The 15,250-nt window shown below is 44.6% G+C and overlaps 1 protein-coding gene across 4 annotated transcripts in view; it reads right to left on the reverse strand.

Annotated features, from left to right (window-relative positions):
* LOC128702192 (cationic amino acid transporter 4) overlaps positions 1-15,250 on the reverse strand; it is a 49,314-nt gene that overhangs the window by 16,069 nt on the left and 17,995 nt on the right. Inside the window, exon 1 of one of the 4 annotated variants that reach the window (XM_053796294.2) lies at positions 13,580-13,821. The exons of 2 other annotated variants lie outside the window; for them this stretch is intronic. The gene's annotated coding sequence lies outside the window, so the exon portion shown is untranslated. Of the gene's footprint in view, positions 1-11,709; positions 11,850-13,579; positions 13,822-15,250 lie in introns of those variants that run through there. One more of the 4 variants, XM_053796296.2, reaches the window with a different exon arrangement.

Below are 15,250 nucleotides of genomic sequence, written 5' to 3' on the forward strand. Positions count from 1 at the left end.
TTCCACCAGAGGATGGTTAAGGAGCTACTTCCACCACAGGATGGGTAAGGAGCTACTTCCACCACAGGATGGGTAAGGAGCTACTTCCGCCACAGGATGGGTAAGGAGCTACTTCCACCACAGGATGGGTAAGGAGCTACTTCCACCACAGGATGGGTAAGGAGCTACTTCCACCACAGGATGGGTAAGGAGCTACTTCCACCACAGGATGGGTAAGGAGCTACTTCCACCACAGGATGGGTAAGGAGTTACTTCCACCACAGGATGGGTAAGGAGCTACTTCCACCACAGGATGGGTAAGGAGCTACTTCCACCACAGGATGGGTAAGGAGCTACTTCCACCACAGGATGGGTAAGGAGCTACTTCCACCACAGGATGGGTAAGGAGCTACTTCCACCACAGGATGGGTAAGGAGCTACTTCCACCACAGGATGGGTAAGGAGCTACTTCCACCACAGGATGGGTAAGGAGCTACTTCCACCACAGGATGGGTAAGGAGCTACTTCCACCACAGGATGGGTAAGGAGCTACTTCCACCACAGGATGGGTAAGGAGCTACTTCCACCACAGGATGGGTAAGGAGCTACTTCCACCACAGGATGGGTAAGGAGCTACTTCCACCACAGGATGGGTAAGGAGCTACTTCCACCACAGGATGGGTAAGGAGCTACTTCCACCACAGGATGGGTAAGGAGCTACTTCCACCACAGGATGGGTAAGGAGCTACTTCCACCACAGGATGGGTAAGGAGCTACTTCCACCACAGGATGGGTAAGGAGCTACTTCCACCACAGGATGGGTAAGGAGCTACTTCCACCACAGGATGGGTAAGGAGCTACTTCCACCACAGGATGGGTAAGGAGCTACTTCCACCACAGGATGGGTAAGGAGCTACTTCCACCACAGGATGGGTAAGGAGCTACTTCCACCACAGGATGGGTAAGGAGCTACTTCCACCACAGGATGGGTAAGGAGCTACTTCCACCACAGGATGGGTAAGGAGCTACTTCCACCACAGGATGGGTAAGGAGCTACTTCCACCACAGGATGGGTAAGGAGCTACTTCCACCACAGGATGGGTAAGGAGCTACTTCCACCACAGGATGGGTAAGGAGCTACTTCCACCACAGGATGGGTAAGGAGCTACTTCCACCACAGGATGGGTAAGGAGCTACTTCCACCACAGGATGGGTAAGGAGCTACTTCCACCACAGGATGGGTAAGGAGCTACTTCCACCACAGGATGGGTAAGGAGCTACTTCCACCACAGGATGGGTAAGGAGCTACTTCCACCACAGGATGGGTAAGGAGCTACTTCCACCACAGGATGGGTAAGGAGCTACTTCCACCACAGGATGGGTAAGGAGCTACTTCCACCACAGGATGGGTAAGGAGCTACTTCCACCACAGGATGGGTAAGGAGCTACTTCCACCACAGGATGGGCAAGGAGCTACTTCCACCACAGGATGGGCAAGGAGCTACTTCCACCACAGGATGGGTAAGGAGCTACTTCCACCACAGGATGGGCAAGGAGCTACTTCCGCCACAGGATGGGTAAGGAGCTACTTCCACCACAGGATGGGCAAGGAGCTACTTCCACCACAGGATGGGTAAGGAGCTACTTCCACCACTTGGTCCGCCACAGGATGGGTAAGGAGCTACTTCCACCACAGGATGGGTAAGGAGCTACTTCCACCACAGGATGGGTAAGGAGCTACTTCCACCACAGGATGGGTAAGGAGCTACTTCCACCACAGGATGGGTAAGGAGCTACTTCCACCACAGGATGGGTAAGGAGCTACTTCCACCACAGGATGGGTAAGGAGCTACTTCCACCACAGGATGGGTAAGGAGCTACTTCCACCACAGGATGGGTAAGGAGCTACTTCCACCACAGGATGGGTAAGGAGCTACTTCCACCACAGGATGGGTAAGGAGCTACTTCCACCACAGGATGGGTAAGGAGCTACTTCCACCACAGGATGGGTAAGGAGCTACTTCCACCACAGGATGGGTAAGGAGCTACTTCCACCACAGGATGGGTAAGGAGCTACTTCCACCACAGGATGGGTAAGGAGCTACTTCCACCACAGGATGGGTAAGGAGCTACTTCCACCACAGGATGGGTAAGGAGCTACTTCCACCACAGGATGGGTAAGGAGCTACTTCCACCACAGGATGGGTAAGGAGCTACTTCCACCACAGGATGGGTAAGGAGCTACTTCCACCACAGGATGGGTAAGGAGCTACTTCCACCACAGGATGGGTAAGGAGCTACTTCCACCACAGGATGGGTAAGGAGCTACTTCCACCACAGGATGGGTAAGGAGCTACTTCCACCACAGGATGGGTAAGGAGCTACTTCCACCACAGGATGGGTAAGGAGCTACTTCCACCACAGGATGGGTAAGGAGCTACTTCCACCACAGGATGGGTAAGGAGCTACTTCCACCACAGGATGGGTAAGGAGCTACTTCCACCACAGGATGGGTAAGGAGCTACTTCCACCACAGGATGGGTAAGGAGCTACTTCCACCACAGGATGGGTAAGGAGCTACTTCCACCACTTCACAGGATGGGTAAGGAGCTACTTCCACCACAGGATGGGTAAGGAGCTACTTCCACCACAGGATGGGTAAGGAGCTACTTCCACCACAGGATGGGTAAGGAGCTACTTCCACCACAGGATGGGTAAGGAGCTACTTCCACCACAGGATGGGTAAGGAGCTACTTCCACCACAGGATGGGTAAGGAGCTACTTCCACCACAGGATGGGTAAGGAGCTACTTCCACCACAGGATGGGTAAGGAGCTACTTCCACCACAGGATGGGTAAGGAGCTACTTCCACCACAGGATGGGTAAGGAGCTACTTCCACCACAGGATGGGTAAGGAGCTACTTCCACCACAGGATGGGTAAGGAGCTACTTCCACCACAGGATGGGTAAGGAGCTACTTCCACCACAGGATGGGTAAGGAGCTACTTCCACCACAGGATGGGTAAGGAGCTACTTCCACCACAGGATGGGTAAGGAGCTACTTCCACCACAGGATGGGTAAGGAGCTACTTCCACCACAGGATGGGTAAGGAGCTACTTCCACCACAGGATGGGTAAGGAGCTACTTCCACCACAGGATGGGTAAGGATAAGGAGCTACTTCCGCCACAGGATGGGTAAGGAGCTACCACAGGATGGGTAAGGAGCTACTTCCACCACAGGATGGGTAAGGAGCTACTTCCACCACAGGATGGGTAAGGAGCTACTTCCAGGATGGGTAAGGAGCTACTTCCACCACAGGATGGGTAAGGAGCTACTTCCACCACAGGATGGGGAAGGAGCTACTTCCACCACAGGATGGGTAAGGAGCTACTTCCACCACAGGATGGGTAAGGAGCTACTTCCACCACAGGATGGGTAAGGAGCTACTTCCACCACAGGATGGGTAAGGAGCTACTTCCACCACAGGATGGGTAAGGAGCTACTTCCACCACAGGATGGGTAAGGAGCTACTTCCACCACAGGATGGGTAAGGAGCTACTTCCACCACAGGATGGGTAAGGAGCTACTTCCACCACAGGATGGGTAAGGAGCTACTTCCACCACAGGATGGGTAAGGAGCTACTTCCACCACAGGATGGGTAAGGAGCTACTTCCACCACAGGATGGGTAAGGAGCTACTTCCACCACAGGATGGGCTACTTCCACCACAGGAAGGAGCTACTTCCACCACAGGATGGGTAAGGAGCTACTTCCACCACAGGATGGGTAAGGAGCTACTTCCACCACAGGATGGGTAAGGAGCTACTTCCACCACAGCTACTTCCACCACAGGATGGGTAAGGAGCTACTTCCACCACAGGATGGGTAAGGAGCTACTTCCACCACAGGATGGGTAAGGAGCTACTTCCACCACAGGATGGGTAAGGAGCTACTTCCACCACAGGATGGGTAAGGAGCTACTTCCACCACAGGATGGGTAAGGAGCTACTTCCACCACAGGATGGGTAAGGAGCTACTTCCACCACAGGATGGGCAAGGAGCTACTTGGGTATGGAGCTACTTCCACCACAGGATGGGTAAGGAGCTACTTCCACCACAGGATGGGTAAGGAGCTACTTCCACCACAGGATGGGTAAGGAGCTACTTCCACCACAGGATGGGTAAGGAGCTACTTCCACCACAGGATGGGTAAGGAGCTACTTCCACCACAGGATGGGTAAGGAGCTACTTCCACCACAGGATGGGTAAGGAGCTACTTCCACCACAGGATGGGAAAGGAGCTACTTCAGGATGGGTAAGGAGCACTTCCACCACAGGATGGGTAAGGAGCTACTTCCACCACAGGATGGGTAAGGAGCTACTTCCACCACAGGATGGGTAAGGAGCTACTTCCACCACAGGATGGGTAAGGAGCTACTTCCACCACAGGATGGGTAAGGAGCTACTTCCACCACAGGATGGGTAAGGAGCTACTTCCACCACAGGATGGGTAAGGAGCTACTTCCACCACAGGATGGGTAAGGAGCTACTTCCACCACAGGATGGGTAAGGAGCTACTTCCACCACAGGATGGGTAAGGAGCTACTTCCACCACAGGATGGGTAAGGAGCTACTTCCACCACAGGATGGGTAAGGAGCTACTTCCACCACAGGATGGGTAAGGAGCTACTTCCACCACAGGATGGGTAAGGAGCTACTTCCACCACAGGATGGGTAAGGAGCTACTTCCACCACAGGATGGGTAAGGAGCTACTTCCACCACAGGATGGGTAAGGAGCTACTTCCACCACAGGATGGGTAAGGAGCTACTTCCACCACAGGATGGGTAAGGAGCTACTTCCACCACAGGATGGGTAAGGAGCTACTTCCACCACAGGATGGGTAAGGAGCTACTTCCACCACAGGATGGGTAAGGAGCTACTTCCACCACAGGATGGGTAAGGAGCTACTTCCACCACAGGATGGGTAAGGAGCTACTTCCACCACAGGATGGGTAAGGAGCTACTTCCACCACAGGATGGGTAAGGAGCTACTTCCACCACAGGATGGGTAAGGAGCTACTTCCACCACAGGATGGGTAAGGAGCTACTTCCACCACAGGATGGGTAAGGAGCTACTTCCACCACAGGATGGGTAAGGAGCTACTTCCACCACAGGATGGGTAAGGAGCTACTTCCACCACAGGATCAAGGAGCTACTTCCCACAGGATGGGTAAGGAGCTACTTCCACCACAGGTGGGCTACTTCCACCACAAGGAGCTACTTCCACCACAGGATGGGTAAGGAGCTACTTCCACCACAGGATGGGTAAGGAGCTACTTCCACCACAGGATGGGTAAGGAGCTACTTCCACCACAGGATGGGTAAGGAGCTACTTCCACCACAGGATGGGTAAGGAGCTACTTCCACCACAGGATGGGTAAGGAGCTACTTCCACCACAGGATGGGTAAGGAGCTACTTCCACCACAGGATGGGTAAGGAGCTACTTCCACCACAGGATGGGTAAGGAGCTACTTCCACCACAGGATGGGTAAGGAGCTACTTCCACCACAGGATGGGTAAGGAGCTACTTCCACCACAGGATGGGTAAGGAGCTACTTCCACCACAGGATGGGTAAGGAGCTACTTCCACCACAGGATGGGTAAGGAGCTACTTCCACCACAGGATGGGTAAGGAGCTACTTCCACCACAGGATGGGTAAGGAGCTACTTCCACCACAGGATGGGTAAGGAGCTACTTCCACCACAGGATGGGTAAGGAGCTACTTCCACCACAGGATGGGTAAGGAGCTACTTCCACCACAGGATGGGTAAGGAGCTACTTCCACCACAGGATGGGTAAGGAGCTACTTCCACCACAGGATGGGTAAGGAGCTACTTCCACCACAGGATGGGTAAGGAGCTACTTCCACCACAGGATGGGTAAGGAGCTACTTCCACCACAGGATGGGTAAGGAGCTACTTCCACCACAGGATGGGTAAGGAGCTACTTCCACCACAGGATGGGTAAGGAGCTACTTCCACCACAGGATGGGTAAGGAGCTACTTCCACCACAGGATGGGTAAGGAGCTACTTCCACCACAGGATGGGTAAGGAGCTACTTCCACCACAGGATGGGTAAGGAGCTACTTCCACCACAGGATGGGTAAGGAGCTACTTCCACCACAGGATGGGTAAGGAGCTACTTCCACCACAGGATGGGTAAGGAGCTACTTCCACCACAGGATGGGTAAGGAGCTACTTCCACCACAGGATGGGTAAGGAGCTACTTCCACCACAGGATGGGTAAGGAGCTACTTCCACCACAGGATGGGTAAGGAGCTACTTCCACCACAGGATGGGTAAGGAGCTACTTCCACCACAGGATGGGTAAGGAGCTACTTCCACCACAGGATGGGTAAGGAGCTACTTCCACCACAGGATGGGTAAGGAGCTACTTCCACCACAGGATGGGTATGCTGCGTATAACAAAGCGTCAAACTTAGACTCGCTTCCGGTATTTTATCGTTCATAACTTTATTTCCTTCTTTGCATTACTTAATTTATTTTTCAGATGAGAATTTTCACAAATACCGTGCAGGATAATTTTTTTCCATTAATTCTGTACAACACTGTAGTTCTTGTCACGATATATCAGATGAATGTAGCCACAATAACAAAGACTAACTTTTGCTAAAATACTGATAATCAACTCACATATTCTACAATCTTTTTGTGTAAATTGTTTAATTTAAATACTAGCCTGGTGTACTAGGTTCATAGCCTATTGACAAAATGTGGGCTATATTAAGGCAGGAATTCGCCTGTACAAGATATTTTTTTTTTTTCTTATTCGCCGGTACTCTCCCGGCCCGGGTCTTTTCCAAGTAGTGGTGACCCGGCCTTGGCTCCCTATCTGGGGAGTATCTCGAGACCTAAGTCTCCCATGGGTGGAGGTACAAGTACCCCCTCATCTTTGGGACCAAGTGTCCCCAGGCCTAGCCACAGTCCCCGCCCTCACGGGGCTCGTAGGGAGAAGCTAGGCCTCTGGTCTACCATCTGCCCCGCCCCAAAGGGGCTCGTGGGGATGGCAGTCTTATGAGCTGCAGATGGTAGCAAGCTCAGGCCTTCTATACACAAGATATTTTGATTCGCTAAAATGGGGCTTAACTTAAAATTTGTGTATATTCACTATATTCACTGAATATACTCTCATTTTGTCATTATGTAAATGAACAAATTACCAGACTTGCCAGTTTCATTAAAATATTAAATATATCATATATTAAATTATATATTAAAAATATTAAATATTAAAAATAGACCATAAACAATTTTCTGGCTTAAATACCGACCTGGATCACTTAATAAAGCTATTTTAGTTGCAATGTGATCGTTAATATTGTTGAACAGAATCTGAGATAGACGGTCAAGAGCACGTTCTGAATTTCTGCAAGTTGAATTAACAATAATAGTGCCCGATTTTTTTTTTGTATAAAAACCGGTTACACAACACTGCATTACTACCCTTGTCTTTATATTTTACAGAGAACACGAACTATCATGACTAACACATCCATACTGTTTACAAGAAACTGGATATCTGTATTTTACCCCGGAGACTGTAATCTGCTCTGGTATTTACACGGGAGGAAAAATATTTGTCAAACAGTGGTAAGTTATAATGTTTGACACTTAAAAAAGTGAAGTGTGGCGTTATTACCCTCAGTGTCAGAGAACATCTCTGTCCCTCCACCTCTGTGCCTCTCCCTCCATTCCTCATCTTGATGAAATATGGCAGGGAAATAGCTAGCCTTTGTCCCCACTATGTAATTCTCACATAAAATACGGTAGCAGTATAGTGCTGATATATCCCGGTTTGCTAAATAAAAAAAAAAAAAGCTAGAGCCTGCGTAACAAGAGAAGACTAACCGAGTTTACATCGAGTGATACACACCTGCTACTCCACACAGCTGTGCTTATGTAAACAGCACATCCCCTCAGACGCTTATACTTAGTTCTTTATATAGATAAGCCATATATACAGAGGTATAACAGAATGTGTCTTGCATATAGTCATATTCTCAAGCAGTATTTCAGGATTATTTAACCTAAGACATGCCTACAATTTCTGAATCCCTTCAAGGAATCTGCCTAGATAATGGTAAGGAAATGGATCTATTCTACACTTGGATCAAACACGATTGTCTTCCTACTCCCCATTACCGGATATTCTGCATATAATACTAAAGAATTAAGACAATGTATATACACCGAGAGGGATTTGTTTGTGTGTTCACTGTGACTGCTTTAATCTCTTTTATGGAATTAGATTCCTTGACTTGTACAGGTGATCATTACGCAGCCTTAATGACTATTGTTTAAGTTATATTCTTTAAACCTAATAAACTAGCCAACCCATGACTTTTGCCGCACAGAGCCACACCCATTTTTTAATCAATACTAACCACTATGTATATAAGCGTAATTAAATTACTAATTTTCTCTATTAATTACAGTTTACGCGAAAATAAATAATTTGAGTCTCCGATAATTTTCACCCAAATTTTCTTCCAGCGCAATAAGTATCTCTACATTCCCCAATTCTCATTGGGGAATGTAGAGACAGCAATCATTCTATATACGACAACTTCCAGTAACATAAATGTATATATTACGTGAAGAGAAATAATGTATTAGGATGAAAAACATTAGGGATATGACTGTTCTTACGAAACAGTTTAATTATAATGGCAATGAACATGTGGGCACAGCGCAAGCAGTTCTTGAATAACTGGGCAGTGGTGCCTCCGTTGGATTACAAATTGCAGCAACCACTAGCAGCCTGAGTAACCGGGCTCTCAACCAGAGGACTGGTTTGGGACCGGACCGTGGGAAAGATGATTTCCAGGACCATATGCATAAGTATAATGCAGATTTTGAACTGTATTTAAAAAACAAATTGTCTAGTCATGTCCAGGTATGGTTGTATTGTACTTAACATTATACTGGAATTTCGGCTACTGTATCTGAACTCTCAAAACAGAAGATACTCCGGAGAGGAAAGAAGTGTATCTATCAATTCATGTTCTATTAACGTTTTATATATACCTTGTACTACGTCCTATTATAAAACTTGAGTATTAAAGAACATACAGAATCCGGATATCTGACTCGGCGTTCGAAAACATAAATATGCTGAACCCGGATATGTGCTCCGGTGCTCAAAAACGTAAACAACAAAAATAACATAACAGAATTCAGATATCTGACTTTGCTCTCTGTAGCGCTGTACAGCCCTTGTGGCTTAGCGCTTCTTTTTGATTATAATAATAATAATAATGACTTTGCTCTCAATAGCAAACAGCACTTTATATGAGTACCTATATACACATTGATATTGAAGTTTCTTGATTTATACGGCAGCTATTATGCATATTTTGACTCCTAGATGTTCACAGCACTAATGCAATCATAGAAATGAACGATCAGAAATACTTCGGTAACATTCTGTAAATAAAGATCTTACCCAATATATTTTAAGTCTTTTGGCTAGTTTTGTCAATGTCCATATAGGTTTTGTAAGTTTTCTCTTTTTTTTTCAGTTGTATTATTGCACTCACAAATGTCATCACGCAATTTTTTTTAATTTCGTGTCCACATACATTTGATATATACTGATATACTGTATAAATGTTCAATTTTGTATCTGGTTTTTGAAAACATTTTCTTGTGAAATTAATGTATAAAACTGTTATAATATTTGTCCAGTATTCTCGGCGGTTGTAATAATAGAGACTATTACACCCGCCGTCCTTCATATTTCCTTCTCAATTCGTGTCAATTATTCTTATTCTACCTGTTCCCTTTCTCTCCCTGACGCTAGAAATACATCAACCCAACTTTCATGTGTCTAGTTTAATGCCTGCAGATTGCACGTAGTTCACTAAGGTTGCAATTCTCCATTGCACTCCCATCAAGAATAATCTCTAAAATAAGGATTATACACTAAGAAGAGTGTCAGCATGATACACAGTACCTCATGTATATAACCTGTACATGCATCTCTCCCCTCAGACCATGTATTACGCTAATTACAAACAATTTAACGAATATATAATAAAAAACGCACAGTACCATGACTGGAACAATACACATATAACCCGCACATACAAGAAAGTAACTTATGACGACCTTTCGGTCGTTAAATACGAATTTAACAAAATATCGTGGTAGCATCTAAACAAGTAGCTAATATTTTTGTTTATTTTTTTATTAGAGTAGAAGCCTAAAAACGGATTGTAAAATACTGGTAATCCAGCCTACTCCGGATATAAGTCACCATCTTTGGAATCGTCACCTTTAATATTTAAACAGGCTACTAGGATACCCATATTTGTTAAGAATGTTAACTTGCGTCTTGCTCATACTGCTATTTAACAAGAGCAGCACAGAGACTCCAATCTCGGTACATGACAACAATTCTCTCACGTTTCAGGGAACATTCAAGCAGCTGAACAAGTGGACAGGCTTGGGAAGACACCTTGTAGTGTTGAATGAATGGTCCAGTAAACAGCCTAATTTCTGTCCTGATTTCCTCTGCAGGAAGACGATTGTTTTCGTTCAAACTCCACCACAGGCTATCATATCATATCATATCATATATATATATATATATATATATATATATATATATATATATATATATATATATATATATATATATATATATATATATATATATATATATATATATATATATATATATATATATATATATATATATATATATATATATATATATATATGTCGTGCCGAATAGGCAGAACTTGCGATCTTGACTTAAATAGCAACGCTCATCTTGCCATATAGGACAAGTGACAATTTGTGTATGCAATAATTTCGCCAAAATCATTCAGAACCTAACGAAAAAAATATATTTGATTGTGTTTGTTTAGTACTAAATTATTGTAAACGTATTTAAAATATATTTAGTTGGGTTAGGCTAAAATAAATTGCGCTTGTTATAATAAGTTTAGGTAAGTTTTCTAAGATTCTTTTGGTGCAAAATTAAATTTTTTTACATTAACATTAATGAAAAAAATATATCTTTAAATGTATAAGAGAAAATTTTAGAAAGGACTTAATTTTAAATGAGTTCTTGCTAATTGACCAGTTTTACATATTCGGCACGATAATATATATATATATATATATATATATATATATATATATATATATATATATATATATATATATATATATATATATATATATATATGTCGTGCCGAATATGTAAAACTGGATAATTAGCAAGAACTCATTTAAAATCAAGTCCTTTCTCATATTTTCTCTTATACGTTTAAAGATTTTTTTTTCATTAATGTTAATGTAAAAAAATTTAATTTTGCACCAAAAGAATCTTAGAAAACTTACCTAACCTTATTATAACAAGAGCAATTTATTTTAGCCTAACCTAACTAAATATATTTTAAATACGTTTACAACAATTTAGTACTAAACAAACACAATTAAATATATTTTTTTCGTTAGGTTCTGAATGATTTTGGCGAAATTATTGCATACACAAATTTTCACTTTGTCCTATATGGCAAGATGAGCGTTATTATTTAAGCCAAGATCGCAAATACTTAGCCAACTTAGTGAGCTTCTCTGGAATTAAGATGAGGTGGAAAATCAACATATCAACCAATTCACTGACATACCTGGTTGTTAAGATCCCACCAACAAATCCTCTTCCCCTTCCTGAAATCTTTTCAGCGGCTACTATCCACCGGGTATAACTATATTCACTGAAGTGTTATGAAGCTTCACTGTGACCTGTGTAATGCAGTGCCTGGCGCGACACCTCACAGGATAACCATGAGATGCATAATAAACTGAGCACTCAGCAGACAAAAAAAAATTTATTTTACATCTGCGATGCAAATACTGCATGATCTTATTAAATTCTTTAAGATTTCATTACAAAATCAATGTATTTTAATCCTTGATGGCAAAATCACTATTAAATCTAGGATATACTATGTCAAATACCAGCTAATCATGGGTAACTGTAATTACAGTAATAGTAAAATATGCCATAAACGCTCTAGTAAAATTGTCCCCCGAGGGAGGTTCCTTGATGCCAGTGAGAGGCTCTTGATGCAAAGAATTACATTTTTTCTCCCTTGAATCAAATCTGGCTGCCTCTCCTTCCCTCTGGTGGTGTATGATCCCTACGGACTTGACGCTCCTCTCTAAATATAATATTGTGAAGACCATTATTATTATTATTATTATAATCAAAGGGGAAGCGCTAAACCCGGAGGATTATACAGCGCCTGGGGGAGGGGATGTGGAAGGCATTCAGGCTTAATTTGGGGAACTGGAGCGCAGATCCAATTCCCTAAATCAAGAGCCCCTCACCAACATCAAGGAACCTTGAGGGGATTGTGAAGACCAGAGTGCAGGTACCACAACAAGGAGGGCGAGGCTACACTTGTACACAACTTTCACACTGTTGAAGTTAAGAACCCTGAGTTACGAATTACTTTTTTAGACAAAATTATATTTTAGGTTTACTGTTCAATATTATAGTTACGTGGTGAGAACTAAAGCCAGCTAGGTTTTCTTGTCAGGGAATGCATACAGAATATGTTCTCTAAATAGATGTGACCAGATCTACCCGGAGTTCATTACCTTTGTAACTTGCTCAGCTATCATAACTTTGGGGTCCAGTTCCTGGACCCGTTATGTACCTCTGTAATCTTTTGACTACCACCCACAGGTTGGGTTTAGAATGTATAATAAACATTAAACTAATTAAATAGATCTCAGCCGGGCTGGGAGACAGTAGGACAACGAGGATATCTTCAGACATTACACAACTAACATTATACTGGTTTATTACAGTATATCAATAATTATAACTTGAATAAACTTGAATAAACAGAATTAAAGTCTTAAAAGCTTAAAATGATGTTAGCCTTTCCACTGTTATCACATTTCATGGGTAAACTTATACAATGCTTGTCTAACATATATTTCAAAATTACGATTCATAATTTTAGGGCTTGACTAAACAGTATTGTCTTAAAAACTAAAAAAACCCGTCCGTGTTCCCGAAGTTATTATTACATTCATTTAGAAATGCACCCCTCAAGGGAGGTTCCTTGACGCTGGTGAGGGGATCTTGATCTAGGGAATTGGATCTGTCCTCCAGTTCCCTGAATTGAACCTTCCATTCCGGGTTTAGCGTTCCCCATGATTATAATAAATTTAGAAATGCTAAACCCGTGAAGATGACACAGGTGGGGTGGGTAGCAGTCAAGTTTGATACGAGGAAGGGGAAATTACCTCCATTACTCTGGTTCAAGAGCTCATTACTATATATGATAATTATACTTACGTATACCAGCGCCTAAATAAACTTATTAATCTCCGTCTAAAAGGTAAATATATTACAGCAGCATAATATAACATCCACACGAGGCATCGTGCTATATTCTTTATAATATATCACACCAGGTATGAGGTGCACAGTAACGATATTAAACTAAATAACAGCCAAAAATACCTGCAACACCTGCTTACCTGTACTACTTGACAGACATCAAGTATACGAGTGTTATATATCAACATCCTCCAGCATAACTTTCCTACAGTTGACCAGCCATAGCTGACTAACTTGCCACCTCACCAGCTCACTTATAATTAAACCATCATGCCTAATAATTGTGATTTTGTTATTATTGTGGCTGGCAAGAGTGTGTAATAATGACCAGGATGAGACAGACAACAACCCACCACAAACACTCTTAAACACACACTGCCACTCTACAGGAAATGTGTGTAGTCTGTGTTATCACCATAATATTACAATATACTGCGTGCTAACTATGTTATATATATTCATGCATGGTATATCCTTCGTTGTGATTAATCAGGTATATTTTGATTGCAAATGTAAGTATCTGTACACAGAATCAAGATATTAGATCTGAATCGTACATCAGGCAGGCGTTAGGTCTCAAAGTGTCCCAAATGTCGAACTGCACGAGGTTGGTAATATCTTTTTTTTTAACTTCGCAAGTATTCATGACTTAATTAACGTATTTAATGGGAACACGTGTCCTGGCACCTTATCATACTTTATCTCATACTGGTATGCGCACGATCATGCAGTCACACGCATGCGCATGTCACCAGGCTGGCTGGACACTAGCGAAGAGGCGGGGCCAGGAGCTATGACTTGATCCCTGTAACCACATAGGTGAGTACACACACACACACACTCAGAGGAGCTGTGAATCAACCCCTGCAACCACAAACAGGTGAATACACACAGAATGCGCTACAAGAAATGACAAACCAGGATAGGACAAGGTAAGATTTTCCATGAGGCGGGAAATGGGTACACTAGGGCACAGTTGAGAATTAATGACGCAAACTGGTCACTGAATATTCCTTACTGTAGTCTGCAAATGGAATAACCTTAAAAGAAGCATGACTCTATACAGAGCTTTAAGAATAGTTATGATATGGCTCACGCGGCTAAGAGAGTGAACCTCGTCACGGTCAGTTAAGAGACAGGTCTTGCAAATGAAAATTGATCACTTTTTTCACCCACCACCCGTCACCCATCTCCCCTCACCCACCACCCGTCACCCACCTTCCCTCACCCACCTTCCCTCACCCACCTTCCCTCACCCACCACCCGTCACCCACCTTCCCTCACCCACCTTCCCTCACCCACCTCCCCTCACCCACCTTCCCTCACCCACCACCTGTCACCCACCTCCCCTCACCCACCTTCCCTCACCCACCACCCGTCACCCACCTTCCCTCACCCACCTCCCCTCACCCACCTTCCCTCACCCACCTTCCCTCACCCACCACCCGTCACCCACCTTCCCTCACCCACCTTCCCTCACCCACCTCCCCTCACCCACCTCCCCTCACCCACCACCTGTCACCCACCTCCCCTCACCCACCTTCCCTCACCCACCACCCACCTTCCCTCACCCACCTCCCCTCACCCACCTTCCCTCACCCACCACCCGTCACCCACCTTCCCTCACCCACCACCCACCTTCCCTCACCCACCACCCGTCACCCACCTTCCCTCACCCACCACCCGTCACCCTCCTTCCCTCACCCACCTCCCCTCACCCACCTTCCCTCACCCACCACCCCTCACCCACCTTCCCTCACCCACCACCCGTCACCCACCTTCCCTCACCCACCACCCGTCACCGACCTTCC

The sequence above is a fragment of the Cherax quadricarinatus genome, chromosome 83 (assembly GCF_038502225.1).
Source record: "Cherax quadricarinatus isolate ZL_2023a chromosome 83, ASM3850222v1, whole genome shotgun sequence".
In the NCBI taxonomy this organism is placed as follows: domain Eukaryota; kingdom Metazoa; phylum Arthropoda; class Malacostraca; order Decapoda; family Parastacidae; genus Cherax; species Cherax quadricarinatus.